General features: G+C 45.4%; 1 long non-coding RNA gene across 1 annotated transcript; it reads left to right on the top strand.

Moving 5' to 3' along the window:
• Positions 1–12,136: 12,136 nt before the first annotated feature.
• On the top strand, positions 12,137–18,645 carry LOC144162428 (uncharacterized). Its single transcript, XR_013320674.1, has 3 exons — positions 12,137–12,393; positions 13,916–14,185; positions 17,069–18,645. It is a non-coding gene; the product is annotated as an uncharacterized LOC144162428 (long non-coding RNA).
• The last annotated feature ends 687 nt before the right edge of the window (positions 18,646–19,332 follow it).

Genomic DNA, 19,332 nt, shown 5'->3' with positions numbered 1-19,332 from the left:
GCAGAAGAAGAGAAGAAGGAAGAAGTTCGATGCATGGAAGTGGAGCCGATTGGGAAGTAATGCACCAAGGTGCGCGCCATTAAAGCGCCCACAGTCTATCTCCAGAAAAAAAAACAATTAAAGAACCATTTTTCTTCGGAAACACGCGAAGCTTAATCTCAATGAAGACGAAAACGACCAAAGACAAAACGCAACGACTGCAAAAAAAAAAAAAAAAACAATTCTGCTAGAATCGAAACGCGATGACCGAAAAGAAACGAAAAACCATCGACCGCCGAAAACGAAACACTTGCATTTTGCTGAGCTTCACCCTACCGCAAATGTTTGGTATACGTTATTGTAGATCACTCTTCTGCAATTATCGGGAAAGTTTACGTTCTTCAATGGCTGCTCACTCTTCCACATGCAGCCTACCGATGTAGCGCTAGAAGGTGACTGCGAGATGAGAGCCAGCGATCACACCTGCGACTTGGCGTAATGCGGGCGACGACGCTGGTTGGCTCCCATTGTTGCGGGACCCGCGACACTCGTGCGCGCACAAACGAAGGGGTTTACAAAACCACGTTGCAAGAAGCAGACAATTCCGTAAAATCTCACATGCCAAGTGGCTAGGCAGGCGCTTTAGTGCTTGGTGCTTATCAGCCTTTTCTCCCTGCCTCCTTCATCGTATTGATCAAAAATAAAGGAGTTATTATAATATGCAACCTTACGGACAGGAAAATCTCTCTCAAAAATGTTTTTATGTGCCCTGTTATAAGTGTTAGAATGCAAAACTCGCAGCTGCAGCTGCTGCAGTGACTCCCAGCTTGTTTGCTTGGGCTGTTTTTATCTATGCGGAGAGCGGTTGGTTCCCTGTCTCTCGATTTTTTTAGGAATCCTGGGTCACGCATTCAGTTGTTGTGCTGACAGCGTTATTCGTTCCCATAACTGCCGTGAGGGCTCTCGGAAACGGAAACAACCCCCCGCGGGCACATAGAAAGTTCCTTTTTGTGGCGGCTCCCGAAATTGCCGGCGGCATATGGATCCGCCATAAAAGTGATATAAACGATTCAAAGAAAACTGGAAAACACCCAGTCTTGTCTGGATCCAATGCCGACACGAGATCGCAAACCCGCGAGGAATAACCCGAGGAATATACAAACAATACGCACGCGAAACCAGCGCTTACCCGCAGGTGTTCGCACTTTCCATGAGGAGGCGAGGGTTGGCGATCCAGCTGCCAGTGTAGAAGAAAGCAATTCGATTTTGGTGCCTCCTATGTTGGATGGGAGTAAAACCAATATGACAGCAAAAAAATCAATTTTAGATCATCGATGGCGGTGTTTCTCAACGTTCTCCCAAGTGCTCCCAGTAAATAGAAAATAACAAAAAGGACATGAACGGGGAGCAACGCCTCTTCTTATTCTCACACCTTCTATAAGATCGGTTCAAAGTGTTCGACTGATCTGCCCACCCCCAAATCACGCCTGCGGTGCGTAGTTAGGTTTGGTAGCATGTTGTGGTTCACTGGCAGACGCTCGAGCTAAAATAGGTAGGAGTGTGACAATCATTTGGTTGTACTAGATAGGAGCGCGACGCCTGGGTGCTTTTCCTTAAGGTACGTGCTGGTGTTACCGGGCGACCTAAGCCACCCACCAGCCTGCGCGGCTTGTCACGCTGAAAAAAAAAACAAACAAAAAAAACAACCGGCACATCGACGTGGCGCCATCTCTGCGTGGCTCTTGTAACAGAGTCGCATGAAAACGCCGCTCATTCTGACAAACTACTCACTAAAGAAATCGCATTTCTTGATGAGGACTGATCTGCTGGAAGCTGCTTACGCGTTACGCTGAATGTGTTTTGTTTGTAATGCGTAGCATTCTTTTACGGGTACCCCCACATCCAGGAACGTGTAACGGCCAGCGTTTGCAAAAAAATGGCGACTTTGAGGAAGTAACACATTTAATCGTTATGATATCGTAAATGGAGGTAACTGGTCGAAGAAAATTTTGAAAAAGAAAGAAAAATATTATTTTCACAAAAATCTTAGACATCTCTCCCCAAAACTTTCTCATAGGCAAGAAAAGTCCGCAAAAGAATGTTAAAAATACGAAAAAAAAATTGCAAAAATGGTGAAGCGTGTAACACCCTGCATAGCCTCATAAATGTCAATTTTGGGAATGTAGCACCTCTAACCGTTATAATACCGTAAACGGAGATAATTGGTGGGGCAGAGTTTCTCACAAATAAACAATAAGAAAAATCGCAAAATAAAGTCAGAAAATCGATCTCTCAGGATCTAAAACATCCATCCTCTGCTTCTTCCCATACACAGCCGAAGACTAAACAAAAAACGCACACAAAAGAACGTTGAAAATATGCATAAAAAACGTAAATGATGAAGTAAAAACACTTTCTTTATCGTTATCATGCAAACCATTTTCATGATTGGCGAAAAGAAACAAAGAGAAATTGAAAACAAAATGGCGCAGCGTGCGCTATTGGTAGTGCGAGGCTGGAGAAACAGTAGAGCCGGCGGCCCCTCTCGTTTCGTCGGAGACCCGGCTGTTGCACGTCACATCTATTTCCTAACTTGTCGCTGGAAGTCCTTAATGACTGCCAGGCCCTGATCATTGTGCCCGCAGGCTTTCACATCTCTCTAAAAGTTGACCGCGTTAGCAGGTGCTAGAACCCGAGGCGAAGCTCAAAGCCAACGCCCGTGCTAGGAACCCAAAGGAAATGCTGCGCGCCCTGAAATGCGACGACAGCTCAATCTTCAATAAAAAAAGCGATGATCTCAATCTAGCACTGCAAAAAAGTGATAATAGCTCAATCGGATGGATACTAGTTTAATAACGCGAGAGACCCGGGTTAGATTCCGACCACGGCAAGCGTTTTGTTTTAAATTTCCAACTTGTTACACATTTTGTTGTTTCCCGCCGCTGCTAACCCCTTAGCCCTCGGGCCATTGGGGTGGCCCAGTGGTTAGGTTGTCGGTTCCACGGTATATATGTCCCTGGCTCGATTCCCGGGACCTCCCTTACCACGTTTCTTTCTTGAGGCTTTGAGGTTTCTTGGTGCGATGGATAGAAGCGGCTCGGCCTAAAGAAGTCTGCTGTTAAAAATAATAAAATAAACCAACGTCTTTCGCTTCCCATAGCCGTGTTTGGCTGTAAAGAACTCACACTCTTGACAAGCGGCGTAGGAGTTCTACGCGTTAGCACACAACTTTCTGAATTTCTGCATTTTTTTTTCGTTCTTTCCATATATGTACGCGGAATATAAACTCACTCTGTTAGTCTGCGCTGTGGGGTGCCGTTTCTTTTTCCGGATGGAGTTCTTGGTGCATTCTATCCGATGATTCCAGAAAAAACGACCTCCGATTGATTTGTTGGAGAAATTGTACACGAACCTGCGAGTGGAACATTTGTCAGAATCTGCGCAGAGCTCAGAAGCTAAAGCGCTCAGGCCATCACTAATGGCAACCATCTCCGCCAACAAAGAAGTAGCGTCTCCGTGAAATACGTGCATGTCTGCTTGATGGATGACATAGTGGGGCAGACAAGGCTTGTGTGGAGGGTGCCGTCGGCTACCTCTGCGTCAACATGCGCTTGGAGGCCCTCTGGTGAGTCAATAGGGAGCGGTGGGTTGACCTGGTTAAATTGATTGTGAATGCTTTATGCTACCTAGAGGCCGGTTGTCCGTAACCTGAGGTCACTGCCATGGAGGTGGTTCCGCTTAGCGTGGTAGCAGAGGCGAAGCACGATCATAGTAGTGTGGAAGTGCTACTGCGGCGGGAATGGATTAAATGTAACTTTGTCCAGTATCGTAGCCCTCTTGCGGCGACCGCCCGAAGCACACTCGGGGGATTACAGAATAACACGCCCCCTTTTTTTCGCCTGCCCTGCGGAGTTCAAAAAGCCGTCTCAGGCGCAAAACATAGTTTTGTTGGCTGATAAATTTTTCAATGGCAGCCCTAGCGCCTACCGGTCCGCTGTTTTCCGTACTCAGAGAACGGAGAAGCCCTTAGCTGACTGGGCGTTCGCAACTGGCTAATACAATATGGAGTCGTTTTGCTTACATTTTGCCCCCAATAATGGCGTATCGGTCCCTGAAAGCGAGAGTAGCGCATCCGCAGAGCGGTATTTAAAAGGGGCCATTTTTAAACGACGTGCCCATCGACGCTGGTGTACAATTTCATCCAGCGTGTTCATTTGCGTATCGGCTTGAAGTGTCGGTATAGAGGTCATGCGAGGGAGTCCGGTGATAACTCGCATTGCTTCTCTATTTGCAGTTTCTAAGCCATCCCAGTAGCGGAAGGTCAGGTGTTCAAACTGGGCTTGGTAAACGAGTCGAGGCTGGAAGATAGCACGCACTAGCGTAAGCATGACTCGAGAGCAGGCACCCCCTGAATTCTGGCCGATTCGGCGGAACAAGTGTAGCATATTGGTGGTCTTTTCCCGAGTGGGGCGGACCCATGAGGATGCTGATCCAGCTGCACTAATTTCCAGCCCCAGTATACGCATATGATCGGTGGCGACAAGTGGTTCACCATTTAAAAACAGGGATATAGGTGTCTGCGATAGCCGTTGCCGACCTTTACGATTTGAGATAGACATGGAAGTAGTTTTTGATGGAGACAGCTTCAGGTCAACAAGTGAACACCACTGCGAGCTAATATTCACGGCAGCCTGTAGACCTGCTTATTGATTAGGCAATTTGTCGTGCACTGACCACACAGTGATATCGCCCGCATAGAGGAGGAAGAACGTGTCCGCTATGCTATCCAGCTGCCACGCCAAGGGTAATAGGGCCACGTTGAACAGCACAGGAGACAACAAGCAGCCCTGAGTCACGCCTCGCTCCGAAACAAAATGCCCCACGGGTTCCTTGTCTATGCGTATAGAGAACCAGCGGTTCTGAAGGAAGGACTTCACAAAGTGGCATACTGCTGGTGGAAGGCGGAGTCTCTGCAGTATACCTATTATAACAGAGTGGCTCACGTTATCAAACAACTTTTCAACGTCCATGGCCAAGATCGTGCGGACCTTACGTGGCCTTCCACCTAGAATCCCCATAGATGACAGATGGTCCAGGCCATCTGTTCCCAGGTGTGGACGAAACACAATCTCAGCTGGGTGATACCATCCGTATCATTCCAGCCCCCAGGGAAGCAGCGTGGCGAGCATTCGTTCCAGCAACTTGCGAAGTGTGGATGTCAGTGCGATAGGACGGAGGTTACTCAACCGGCCTGGGGTCTTCCCAGGTTTAGGGATAGGTACTGCTTCGGCGTGTTTAAAGGTTGAGCGTGTTTAAAGGTTGAGTGTTGAGCCAGTCCAGTAGCCATTGGAAACCGGGGCAGTCTATGTTCTTAAACGCTTCATAGGTTACACCGCCTGGGCCTGGCGCTGTGCGCAGTTTAGCCTTGTCGATATCTGCAAGGAATTCAGCCATGGTGAATGGAGCCTGTACACCTTCAAGGTGTTCCTGGCTTGGGCGCGACCCAGCCTCTGGTTGAAGAGTAGGCAAGGTGACAAATGCTGGAGGAGATTGGTTGTACTTCCGAAAGAATTGCTTGGCCACTTCTGCATAAAACTGGCTCGGCGTACGTCCAGAGGCAAGACATGCCGTGGTTGCCGGGTCTGGGGGCGGCCACCACGCTCCATACGACGAAACGTGCGCCAGACGGACGAGCTGGTAGAAGATGGGCCTAGTGAGGCACACCAGTACAACCACCGTTGACGTGATAATGATTTTTTATGACGGCGCACGGCTGCTGTGAGGCGGTGCAACGAACTGCATAAATCCGGATTTGTGGGCTGTTTAATGACCACCAGTTCTGCTCTGCGTCGAGCTGCCCACAAGTTTAGAAGATTTAGGTCTGGTGCAGGTCTGTTCTCTTCTACCCAAGTCGTTACTTGTTCTGCGGTGTTTTGTTACTCGCAAATTATTGCTGTATGATCCGCAAAGCTTCACTTTTGTAACCCCCTTACTAAATTCCCTGCACAGTGGCCTGTGAGGTATTTTAAATCAACTGTAATATTAAATCGGCATTCATTAAAGGCCTATGTATTGTCCCTCTAGGCGTGGTTTCTAATGCAAGACATTTAATTCCGTGCCTGCATGTGAGTACCTTTCTAGTCACATATATGAAGCACAGTAACCTTAGTGCGCATTTGTAAGACCGGAGTGGGAAGTGTCATATCTGTGGCACCTATAATAGACGAGCACCAAAATCGCAGTTAGACATGTCTGGAGTTTGGCCGGTGCTCCGTGAAAACAAAATCGTCTGGGAGCGTTTCTTTGGATTCTTTTTATCTCCAGGTAAACCGCTGTCGGCGGTGCTCATATTCCTATAATATACGTAGTTCGATGTGGGTTTTAAATTTCTCATTTTTTTCAGCTCAGGAATCCAACCCCATATTTTAATTTAAAAAAAATGAAGTGTAACGTTAATGTAACGACACGTTCCAATGCTCGAAATGGAACTGGAACGCGTTCCCTTCGCACTAAAGGAACTTGTAGCGGGAACTCGTTTCAAAATGAGGAAGGAACGAGGAATGAGCTTTCGTTTCTGTTTTAGAGGAACGTGTGCAGTGTCCGATAGTTCTGATTAAGCTATCAAAGGACGGTTAGCTTCGCGGGACTATTTTTTGATGACAGGTTGGTGCGAACCTCTTTTTGTCACTTGGAGCCACGCAGAAATTTAACCGCATAAATGCTTGAGCCGCTGCGGTTGACCTGAACAGAAGAGAGCGTGTCTGGCGCTCCTTCCAGGCAGGGGTCCTTTTATTTCATACAGGAAACAATCATTGTCCATTAAAGAACTGCTACTTATTTTTATGTTGTTGCTGTTTCCTATAATGACGCTTCAACTGTGCGAACAAGTGCAAAAGCATTTGAGCGCCCACTCTGAACTAGCGTAATTTGGGCCATTGTATATTGTTTTTGTTTTGTGTTTGTACTGTTTGTTTTTTGTTCTGCTATATTTCTTACCCCACTAACCTGTTCAATACCCTACACGGAGGGTATTAACATGCTACAAAATGTACCGATGCAGCAGGCTCGGTGGGCGCTTCTTGTACTTCTGTGCCGCGTACACCCGGGGCTATAGCAACGGGTAAACGCTGTACAGTATTAGCAAATATTCTGGCACTTACTCGGGATCATCCGGGGGAGACTAATAACGGTCCACCAGTCGCGGCTTATTGGTTTCATACGGGAGGGTCACTAGGTGCTCACCGAATAACCAAGAAAACTTGAACTACTGGTGACAGTCGGGTAGTTTACTATAATTCACTTGTATATGTTAGCTTTGGCTTCGTAACCCACGCGAAGGTCACGCGTGCGTCGTCCCTAGTGACCCCCTATTGGCTCACGAGTGAGTCCCTGATGTATCACGATTGGGGTGTCCCTGGTGAACCCCCTTTTCTTGACTCACCAGTGGGTCACTGAAGGGTCCCCACTAGGTTCCTCGGAATTTGTTTTGCTTGCGTCCCGAGGGGGTGACCTACTCGAGCTTCGACGGTGAGTCACTTCTTGTGGCCCACCACTGACTAACTGGTTTTCTTTTACCAGTGCCTCGTGGGAGGGAGACCAGTAGTTCGCTGATGGGTCAGCGCTGGTAGGTAACTCGTTGCCGCGCTCGTTGCCAGTGCTAGTTGCCAGTGTGTGAGTGACCCACCACCCAGCGTGCCCGCCGTTACCCAGCAGCAACTTCTGATATTTCGAGTCAGGCTGATCTGCCCACAGACAGACAAAAAGACAAGCACGGAGACAAACATGGAAAACTTTTAGGATTGGCGTAGCCAGAGAAAAGCTGTCGTCCTTACACGTGGAATGCTGTGAGGGCAGCAGAATATGGTCCATAATTTCCCTCACCCCACATTTGTAAGGGCCGCTTTAGTTAACCAACATGCCTCGGCAAGGTCAGTTATTTTACACGGCCTGGTTTATAGCAGTAGCAGATATGAGCTTCAAAAAAGTGCGTGTTGAATGAGTTTTTACGCAAGAAATGATTTATGACATAAAAATGATCACTACGAAATTTAAAAGCCACTGATCTTTTAGAGCCAAAATTGCACTTTTGTTACGCGGAAACGTTGCACCTTCATTGTCGACACTACGCACAGGATTGAAAGCATTTCGCCATGTTATCGAAATACCCATCCGAGTTTTCTAAAAAAGAAGAAAAAGAACGGCCCTTGAAAAGCGTATAATTGCTTAAAGTGTTCTTGTAAAGAAAAGAACGTATATAACGACGCTGTCAAACGTGACCTAAAGATGCCGCTGAGGCTTTTACTCTCAACGCACAGCTCTTTTGTTTTGCGCAACAACAAAGAACAGAAAAAGCCAAGCCCCTGGTTCGTTTCGCCAGAGCTGCTCAGTGCAGAATTAATTTAAAATCGAGGAGGCTTAAAGAAGGAGAAAAAAAAAAGAACTGAGTGAGGTCACTGTAAGGTTTTTTTTTTCTCCACATTTTCGACCTGTCCTACTTTAAATGAATAATGACAGAATTTTCGCAGATCGTGTCCGGCTTAAAATGTGCACCATTGTTACGTATGGACTTCATTTTTGTCTCGTGATTACAACTTTGTCACATTAGTCGCCCCGGTGGAGACAAGAGAATCGGCATAACCGGAAAACGATTTAAAAAAACAAAAAAACATTGGAGATATGCCCCAAAGAGCATAAGTGCTGCTCGTACTATCTCTCCTGCCGACCCTGCACTAGGAATTCGAAACGGCGGAGTTAATTAATTTTTCCCGTGTGATCTGTGTTTTTAGCTAGCCAAATGTCACTTAGCCAGAAGATTTCAGACGCCTTTATTCTGCTCCGGCGACCTTATTGGTCAACCTAGTCTATATCTTCGAATGGTTACCCTGCACCCAAAGTGGGGACTGCTACTGTAGCCTTATCTTGAATAATGTGCTCGCATCTAGACGTTTCGAGACTTGCGGGTTTACACACTAAACTTTTTAACACCCTTAAAGGTGCTAAAAGGGTGCACTCAACATTTTGCACCCTGTTTGCACCTTTTAAGGACTAAAACATTGCTCCGGCACCCAATCATGAGGGTGTCACATATTAAGGGGTGCAAATCTTAAAATTTTTACACCCTTTAAGGTGCAAGGAGGGTGTACTGAACATTTTGCACCCTTTTTGCACCTTTCAAGCACCCAAATATTGCTCGGGCACCCCACCTCGAGGGTGCCGAAATTCAGGGGTGTAATCAACAGTTTCATAGGGTGCTACGACCGTTACAGGGGTGCTAAAAAGTATTTCTTCTCGATTGGGGTGTTACCACGGCACCTTATCGTTAGGGTGCCTAAAAGAACGGTGTGTGAATGCAAGCATGCAAAATTGCACAAAAACAGGCTGTATGTTTAAACCGCACATTGCACTATTTCACCGCCCGTTGAGAGAATAAATATGAACTCTCCACATAGACCAGGGGAAAGGCTCTAAAATTGCTGTTCGTAAATTGAACAAAACGTGCTGAATGTTTAAATTCCACTCCGCACTAATCTACTTCTTCGAGTGTATCACAAGGTTCGTTTCGATGTCTGGGTGCACGGGAAGGAAAGGCTACAAAATGCCTCTTGTAGTCCTATAAATAAAACTTTTACGCGAGGCATCGGTGTCCTCAACGAAATCGAATTTACCTAAGAATTTGTTCCCGTATTATTATGCCCCGGGCAAAAATTCCAACAAGACTTTCTTGTTGGGCTCACAGCACGCCTGTGGGGCCAATACGAAGTTCTGTCGGCACTCTATCGTTCCAATAGCCTAGTCTTCCAACAGGGAGTTTAACCTTGATGGCGTTTGTGGGGCCAATAAGAAGCTCTGTCGGCACTCTATCGTCCCAACAGCGTAGTCTTCCAACAGGGAGTTTAACCGTGATGGCGTTTACCGGCTCGCCAACACGATAAGTCAACGCCAACAGACGCCTCGTTCGTAATCAGCGGCGCGAGCGCGCCATCAGACAGAACCGACAGACGCCCTGAAGGTGGTTTTTAGGGCCTAAACAGCAGCGTCTATGTCTGGCATAGACGCTAGACGTCAACGTTTGTGTTCTGAATTTTCACTTCAGTAAGTAACAGTCAAACGGACGATAACATAACTATGTGAAGATATGCTTTGGCTCATACCACGGCAAGCGCAATCGTTTGTGGCTGCAGCCTCGGTTGCTCTTCTTCCACAACAAACTGAATCGGCTGTACAGCTTTCTTCGAGGGCGTGTATGCAGGGGTTCTATCTTCCTTTTTTGCGCAGGCCGACGGGGGCGGTCGTGTAAAATCATTTTCGCTCGTCGCTTCCGTAGGGTTGCCACCTTCCTGGTTTTGGACCGGCCCGACCGGTTTTTTAAACAGCGGGCTGGTTGCCGGTCCATATCTAAAACCAGTCGTCATCAGCCGGTTTTTTGGCTTTTGTGCCGTGATTATGCCCGTTTTGGCGTTTTATAAGCGTCAATTCAACAACTAAGACAATAAATACGTGTCGACAAGCATAGGCGTGCGCACAGGGGGAACAGGGGGGGCGGCCGCCCCCCCTAATCATCTGAAGGGGGCGCCAAATTTGCCCCATGCCTGCCTTGCCGATGTAACACATGAAAGTAAAATTTCTGCTCAGAAATATTTTGTGTGTGTTGCAATTCCATCACATTGAAATAAAAATTTTATAACCATCCCTCTTTGCACTGCGTTCGCACCGCAAGGCCTTCAGTGAGAAGAGGTCGGGAGTTGCTCTGGGGGGGGGGGGGGGGGGGGGCGCAGCGGTAAGACTTTGCCCCCCCAAATTGAGAACTCTGCGCACGCCTATGTCGACAAGCTGCGCAAAGACACGCGAGCAGAGAAAATACGCGGGCGAGCGCGCTGCCTCAGAGGGGGACCTAAGGGAAGAACAAAATAACGAAATTCTACCGCCGCGGTCAGCAATTGCGGTTACTTTTCAGTGAAGCACATGCAGAGCGATTAACCAAGCTCTCAATCACTTTCAGTACAAACGTTATGTTGATTTCTCTCTAAGAAAACACTACAATAAATGGCACTGCATGTTAAAAAACATGGCGTCTTTTTTCAACACAATCCCCCCTCCCCCCCCCGGAAGGCCCGTTTTTTTTTTCGGGGAAAGGTTGTAACCCTACGCTGCTGTTCTGCCTACCTGCTTGCTGTACCTATTACGTCGCCGCCACCGCAAATCCCCACTTGTTACAAACTCAGAGGTTTTCGCACTGTTAGCAGTCGTTTTACACGATGGGTTTGATGCGCCTGACATGCCAGGAGTGACATCGCTTGTAGTATTAGAGCGACGTTGCTTGTCTGCAAGACGGTGCCGGTCAAACAAGCGTTATCAACGCCATAATTCTAACGGCACATTCCATTTATTTCGTGGCTGCCGTGGCTTGCGCAGAAAAGGTCGGGTTGACTGCGATAGCTTTGCTTGAGTCAAATAATGGAGCTTTGGCTCAATCGCTTGCAGCGCTAGCAATGCGGCCTCGTCTGCAAGACCGGTGCGTGAGAAACAAGCGTTAGGACAGCCAGAATTTCAAAAATGCAGCATAAACTAGACCATCGTTAAAGGAGGCGATGACTAGACACAAGCAACAATATTCGTTGACAACTTACGTAAGTATAGAGTTGTTTTAGGCGCCTTGAACACGCCCGCCGACATAGCTGTTTGTTAACGCGTCCGTTTACTGTTTTGTAGGTCAATGGTTCGATTCCTCGTCGAACGTGTTTTTTTTCTTTTTTTTTTTTTTTTTTTTACGTGAGGGTTTCATTAGCTCCTTTTTTAACGACCAGGGTAAGCACCTGTTCCTTGCTTTCTATCACGCCGACATTTACCGCCCTCTTCCTAAACCCAAAGTAGCTCGTTTTCTCACACGTTCTCTCTTGAGAAGCCCGCCGTGAAAACAAAACCAAAACAAACGTCTTTACAATATCAGTATATATGTCAATTACTTTATGTGTATTCACTTTTTGTGTTTAAAAACCTTAAATTTAAGTTATAAACACATTTCAGACTTTGAAAGCAGAAAGATAATTACCAACATTACAGTAGTAACACAATTTTCGTCAAACTTAGAGGTGCTGCATTTGAAGTCTGGCAACTATCTCTCACTTTTGTGTGTGTTTTTTCATAGCGTTTTGTGCCGAGTGGTTGGTGGCGTGATTTAATCTGTTTTATCTATTTCAAGCTTAAATCAGTTATAGAAGCTTTATGGGTGATGTCTACCCTTCTAACCTACGCGTGTGTTGAACATGGGGACCCCGGAAGAACGATCATCGCCGGATAAAATACTGCGCGTCAAAAGTGGATGACATTGCATCAGAACAAAGCGTGTTCGTGTGTCCGCGAGATGAAGACGACAGTGAAGGAGAATTTTACGTTGGAAACATCGTTTTTGCTCGGGTAAGTACGCATTTTTTATTATTCTGTATTTGGTTGGAATGAGTTCTGGTGTTTATGGGTCAGTAATTCGCTAGACCCCCATCTCGTTTGCTCTGAGAGCCTACGAGAGCGCCGTTCCGCAGTCCACCGTTTCCGCAGAAGTCAGCATCAATTTACGCTGAAGCTAGACCTTGGCTACGATGCTCGCGCTATGGTACACGGCTGCTAATAATTTCACATCACGCAAGGCTCTTTAACACCGGGGCGTTTGTTTATGTGTCTCTCAAACAGTGCCTTTGCGGTTGCAGATCGCAGTCGCAATTTCGCGTGAGTGGCACAACGCTGTGATTAGTCCTCCCTCGTGAATACCCGCGGTATACCAAGAAATAACATGAACAGGAGGTTCCCTGGAAGTGCATATGAAAACGCGTACACGTGATTCAATGGCTGGCGTCTCGTAGGTGTTGTGAAATCTCTCCCCCCCCCCCCCTTCACTAATTCCGTGCAGTGCGCTTCGCAGCTATTGCGCTCGCGAGACCGGCGACCGTACGCCTCGCGGTCTTCGGGCCGCGATATGTGTGCTGTTCTCGTGAAGCTCGACAACAGCGAAATTGCCGTACTCGCTCGCCAACGCGCCCCGACAGCGTACGCGTCGACCGGGTGCTGACGGAGTTGTGCTGGAAGAAAAGCAGGCAAGAGATGAGGGCGCACGAGGTGTAGTTAAACATGAGAATTTACAAAGTGCAAGGTGGAGAAAATAGTATGCAAGGGCCGGAAACGGTGAGAGAGTTCGGGCCGCGTGCCAGCGAGCGAGTGCGGTAATTTACGTTGCCGAGTTTCACGAGTCCGGCACGAATATGACGACGCCCGTCTGAGAGTTCATAGAGGTATAGAATTCACATACGTGCAAATTGAAGGTGAAATGCGCGCATGTGGCCTCGCAGGGAGTTAGCATAGTCTCGGGGTAGTGGGGGAGATTTCACAACGCCTACGAGGCGCCTGCCGATTCTGTCAGAGTAGCTCTCGTGAAGTCTGGGGCTTGATATCAGAGGCATATGTATTGTTTAAATTAGTGCAGAAAATTGAGCCAATTCGCAAGTTCTCATTTTCGCAAAACCGCAGGCCATACAGAGACTAACAAAAAAGCTGTAGGCACTCACTCAACTCGATTTATATTGGAGAATTGAACGTGCAGATACAAGTCAGACATTGAAATGGAGGAGCCTCAACTATCACACACCAGTTCCGATTGAAAGCAAGGGATACAGATGAGCTGCTAGCATGCGTTCCATGCAAATTAGCTCAGTAGCTAGCTTTGCATATATCATGCATACCCCACTCACAGTACCTGCGGGTCTAATAAATACATTCTTACTGTGACCTAAATTTCACTTGGGGTGTTCCGGGAATGCTCTTATTAGTGCCTTGGAGGTTACTGTCTTTAAACGATTAAAAATCTACTTGATGTAAGCATTCCTGCTTTGTGTGTGCTCTTCTTGTATTTCAACAAGTGTCAGCACACTCACAGATTATGCACCTGCAGGTGCTGCTGCTGGCTGTCCTGGGTCAGCTGCCTTCCAGTCCAGTTTCAAAGGCTTTGCCAGGGCCTCCCTTGGCCAACCGACACTGCACCTGCTGTACCCAAGTACTGCCTGGCCTTTCGTTGGTGCTCCGTACGCTTTGCCGCCAGGAATGGTCATTCATCCATCATCTGGCCGCTTGGACCACCCGTTCAGAAGTCAGCGCATTTGCTCGACACATCGGTCCAGGCACTGCTGCCATATCGGTGCACCCACCGATTATGTATTTTCAGGTTAGTTATGGCATGTTGTGGAACTTGCCATGATGTATACCTGTTAGCAGTGCTGTGGCCTCTGATTATTTGAAACATTTTCATGAAGCAGTGCTGTGCGTATGGAGCGTGTCATTGCTTAGCAGAGATATTGAAGAGAATCTGGGTCTGACGACTAAAGGGCAAGAAGAGAAATTGAACTGACTTTGAAGCAAGTATTCGTATGTAATCAAGCCAAGCAAACATTTAGGATCTTTCGATATGGTTTCAAACTTGCAATACAAACTGGTCTACTTCAGATCATACTGGTAATAATCATACTATACCGAAAAGTACATCCCGCAGTCTGTAGAATTCTGACAGCGCTTTTTTCGCAGTCTCTCATGACAGGCACTAATCTCAATGGTTGGAAGATAGTCGAGGTAGCACCAGTCTTTAAATCAGGAGACGGTACTTCACCATTAAATTTCCCTAACAAGCACCATATGCAAGGTCAGGAAACATTTCATCCACTCTCAGGTCGCTAATTATTTATAAAATCACAATATCACATTCGAGTATCACCACGGTTTTCACAAGGGTTACTTGAGAAACACAACTTTCAGGATTTGTTCACGATCTACATTGATCCATTGACACAGGCTTACAAACTGCGGTAGTTTTTCTCGATTTTTCTAAAGCATTCAATCGCATTGCACACCACAGACTACTTCTCAAACTTCACCCTAATGTCCTCACTTGAGCAAAAGATTTTCATTCTTCTCAAATGCAGTTTACTTCTAATAACTATATACTTCTTTTGCTCGTGCCACTTTGTTGTCCCCCCAGGCAGGTTGCTTGGTCTATCTTCCATGTTGCATATCCTCCCATGTAAGTCTATTTGCAGATGATGTTGTAATTTATCACACAATTTCTTTCAACTACTACCGTCAATGCTTTCAATCTGATCTTAGCACAATTAACTCCTGGTGCTGCAAATGGCTAATGTCGCTTATCTCTAAAACAAAGTGCATGACTTTAACGGTGGCAAGTCTCGGATTGTAAATACTTACTTCATTAACAACAGCCTGATTACCTCTTGAGACAAAGGTGTTTTGGTAGGCCGGTAGGGGAGGGGGGATTGCATGGTGGATTTCAAAAGGTACATCGATTGGGAAAATAAGACGTGTGATTAATATTTTCATTTGCACTCCAAAACTCGCTTTATTTCATATGTTTAACCCACTGCCGTGGCTAGGGTGGTGTGCTGTGGAGGCGAATGTCGGTTAGATACCGCTTGGTGTAGCCGCTTTTCAGATGGAGGCAACACGTAAAGACGCCCGTCTTTGGAGATTTCGATGCGCACAAAAATACCCAGATGGTCAAAATTAATGCGAAGCCTTCCCCTACAGTGCTCCCCATATCCCAAGTGTAGCTTTGGCGTGTTAAACCACTGTTTTTTTTTCATGTTTTTGGTATAGTACCAGCTGCTGTAGCAGGTGCAACTTAAAGGTAAAATTATACATAATGTTTCCAAGAGCTAAATATAAAGGCCATATTGAAGTGCGTTTATGGGTCTATCTCATGGCAGTAGTGAAAGGTTATATACTCTGGTGCAGGTTAAGAACGCCAATGGCTCATGTGGTGTAGTCCAGTGTTTGATGGAATGCCGTGTAGGCAGGTAGAAGCATTATTGCAGTGATGAAACGTAGGTCACTGACCAAGTCAAGAAAGCCATTTAACGGTTTGTTGCTTGTTCACGGTGAGCATGTGTCGTGGAAAACGAAGCTATATATTGGGCATTATGCGGCGCAATGAGTTTGCATAGATATGGTGCAGATTGCCATCCATTATGTTGATAATGTTGGGCGTCGTCTGAACAATGAGGGACTCGAGCTGTAATCGATAAGATAGATTGCACTCAGTTGTCAGTAATTTTGTCTTGTTCCAGTCGACCACGTGTCCCGTCCTCTCACGGTGCTCTGCCAGTGGACTTGTTTTTGCATGGCCCTTGTTCACTTCGTTCCAGTGCTGCATTAATCTTCTGTGCAGATTGCCCGTTTCGCCAATGTACACTGATTTGCATTCAGCGCATGGAATCTAATAAACAATACCCGGAAGCTTGGAGCGTGAGAGGGGGTCTCTCACGCTGACAATGTCAGAACGCAGCTTGCTAGTGGGCACATGCACAATGTATGCACTGCGTGTCTTGAAAATGTGTGCGAGAGTTTCACCGATGTGTGGGACGTAGGTAATTGCTGCACGTTTTGATGCAGTCGTTGTCCTGAATATAATGCCTAAAGCATTATATTCAGAAAGAAGCGAAGAGGGCGACTAGCAAGAATCCACATTGACATTAGCAGGCAGAAGCGTCCACAAGGCCTGTGTCAAAACGTGCTGCAATTCTCGTCCTACACATCAATCAAACTTTCGCACGCATTTTCAAGAAACACATTGTGCACATCGTGCAGGTGCCCACTAGCAAGCTATGTTCTGACATTGTCAGCGTGAAAGACCCCCTCTCACGCTTCAAGCTTCCAGGTGTTGTTTATGTTTTGAACAAAAAAAGTGCCATTTAAACGTGACACCTCCTTCCTTGCCGATTTCTGATGCCTGATTGTTCAGTTTGTGGGGATACGTTTAGCAGATTGCTCACATGTCTAACCTGTATTTGTGCTTGAGCAGTCAAACGCTGATGTTAGCAGTGAAGTAGGTGAAAATTGTACTTTGATTGTAGTTGTGTGCAGATTACCTACATTGTGTTAATTCGTAGAAAAGCAAAATTGAGGTAACCCTGCTAACTGTTCCGCATTGCAGCATTTTATTATGCGAACGTTAAGGAGTTCAGCTGCTTGTTAAAGGTGAAATAAACAGTGGTACAAAAAGAAGAGCATCTACTAAACAGAATAATCTTCACAATCGCAGGATGCCAACGGTCCGCCTACCAACTTGTGTCCTGCATCGTTTCTGCTGGCTGGAGCGGTTCATGGAGCATTTTCCAGCTTCTCAAAGTTTGTGGTCAAGCGCTCCTCCAAGTGAAAGATGCCGCAGAGGGATCTTTTGTTTTAATGCCACAATTTCACGTGCTCAGCAGCAAATTTACTCATAAGGCTTTTTAAATATTCATCACCCAAGAGGGCATGTTACCTTCGTCTTCGGTGGAATGTGTCTGCACTCAGGTTATTTGTGACAGAAACAAGTGGACCACGTCATGAGAGTCATTGAGGCCTTGTTGATTGTGCATGCTTCTGAAATGACATTTTCATTAAGCTGAATACTTTCCGCATATTACGATTTGTGAACAAATTATGGTAAAAGTCATGATTATTTGTACTACACTGCAGGAAGGAAATGCCAACATACGTTTTAAGCACCTCTGATATTTCAGATCGTTGGCTGGTGAGCAATAAAACAAAACTGAAATTTTTTTAAAGTAAAATCAAATATTCGTTGTCACCAGTGCATGACCATAGTAAAAGCTATCTAGTCACCAAATTTAGAATTAGACACGAAATGCCAAGAAAAATAGGGAAATAAACTAGACAGCTGGCTACAATAAACCAATTCGTAAAATTCCTCAATGTCTATCAAGTGATGATTGAGGCGGGTTAAGATGTCAGTGGGTTTACACACCCAACTTGCAGGGAAGCACATGAGCTCCCAATATTAACATGTTTTTAGTGAAGACCGTCTTCCTTCATTAAGCTGCTTTGCACATTGATGCCAGTCTGATAAATGTCCTGAATTTTTGTTATGATCAATCTTTGTATGGGAACCATATATTTTTATATGATGTCGCTGTGTATTTCTGAAACTGTATCTAGTCACTAATTCCAATTTGTCGTGGTCAGGTTTTTTCAACTGATTCCTAGCTTTTTTAACAATTATGGTATATTTTGTGTGCCTAAAGGAATGCCTCATTGCATGTTTAGCCTATGTAGTGTTGAAAGCGGACATTTTGCTTCAAAGTGGAATGTCGGGCTAGCAACAAGGTACTTCTCGTGCTGCTCACTTTCATTCATGCCATTATTTTTTATATTATCATTTAAAATTAAAAGCCAACCAATTTGCTGTCGTTTTAATTTTGTCACCTACTTTATACTTTCTTTTTTTTTTCAACTTTGTGTAAGGATTGACTATCCATATTTTTATGATACCAAGGCGTTGGACTGGGCTAGCTGGTACATGTTTGAATGGATGAAAAACCATAGGAAAACCCAGGACACAGAAGAGAACGACGGGACAAACTTGTGCCGTCATTCTGTTTTAACTGTTTCCTGTGTTTACCACTGGTTTTTTATGCATTCAAACATTTTTTATGAGTTTGTTGAACAGTGATTAGTTTAGGTGTGTTCAAACAATTGTTGGCTGCGAAAGCTCCCTGTAGCATTTGTATAAGTGCTCTCTGCTTTTTTTTTTTGAGCCAATACCCCACCACCAGTCTTCATGAGGTGGTCTTTTGTAGAAATAAGTTGAAATAAATATTTGTTTGCATTGCTTTACATGTTTTGAAAGAATTTCTTGTTCATTCTTGTTTCATTCAACCCCGTTTCAGAATCCTGCTTAAGGCATTTCCTCTGTTATTTTTTTTCAGAACCAGGAAGGGTGCTCATCCTCGGTTCTTGCTGAAGCAGCAGTATCCATACTTCACACGTGAGCTCTGAACACACAGTAATTATGGTATGAAACATTCTACCAGTATAAGCCTGCTTTGTAGACGTCATTGTAGATGTCAAAGCTCTTGACAGTGTAGTCCAATGTCTGGTGTAACGGGCAATGTCTACAACTTGTAAAAATTAATTTTGTGGCTATAATGTTTGTGATTATTTTAAAATGCACGTCAACTACTATTTAGAATCGCTGTCTAAATTGGCAGCCATTTTCCTGGTGGATACAGAAAGTGAAAAAGCGCATGTGTAGAGATTTCAGTGCACCTTAAATGTCCCAAATTTGCTAAAGCTAATCCAAAGCCCTCCTTGTGGTGCACTTCATATCCCATGTACAGTTTTGCGTAAAAACAGCTAAAAATTTATGATCAATTTAAACTTATTTTAATGTTTTTAAATGCAAATATTCTCAGTTTAAGCTGCCATATTTAGAGTAAAATATTTTGTAACAATTATATAGCTACCAAAGGTTTACAGAAAAGCTTTTTGCTTTTGGTTGTGCACCTTGTTATCAAAAGAAAA

This window comes from Haemaphysalis longicornis, unplaced genomic scaffold (assembly GCF_048455015.1).
Source record: "Haemaphysalis longicornis isolate Haplotype H1 unplaced genomic scaffold, Haemaphysalis longicornis Haplotype H1 scaffold_12, whole genome shotgun sequence".
In the NCBI taxonomy this organism is placed as follows: domain Eukaryota; kingdom Metazoa; phylum Arthropoda; class Arachnida; order Ixodida; family Ixodidae; genus Haemaphysalis; species Haemaphysalis longicornis.
Note: the sequence above shows the minus strand (reverse complement) of the source record. Positions and strands in the feature narration are given on the sequence as shown.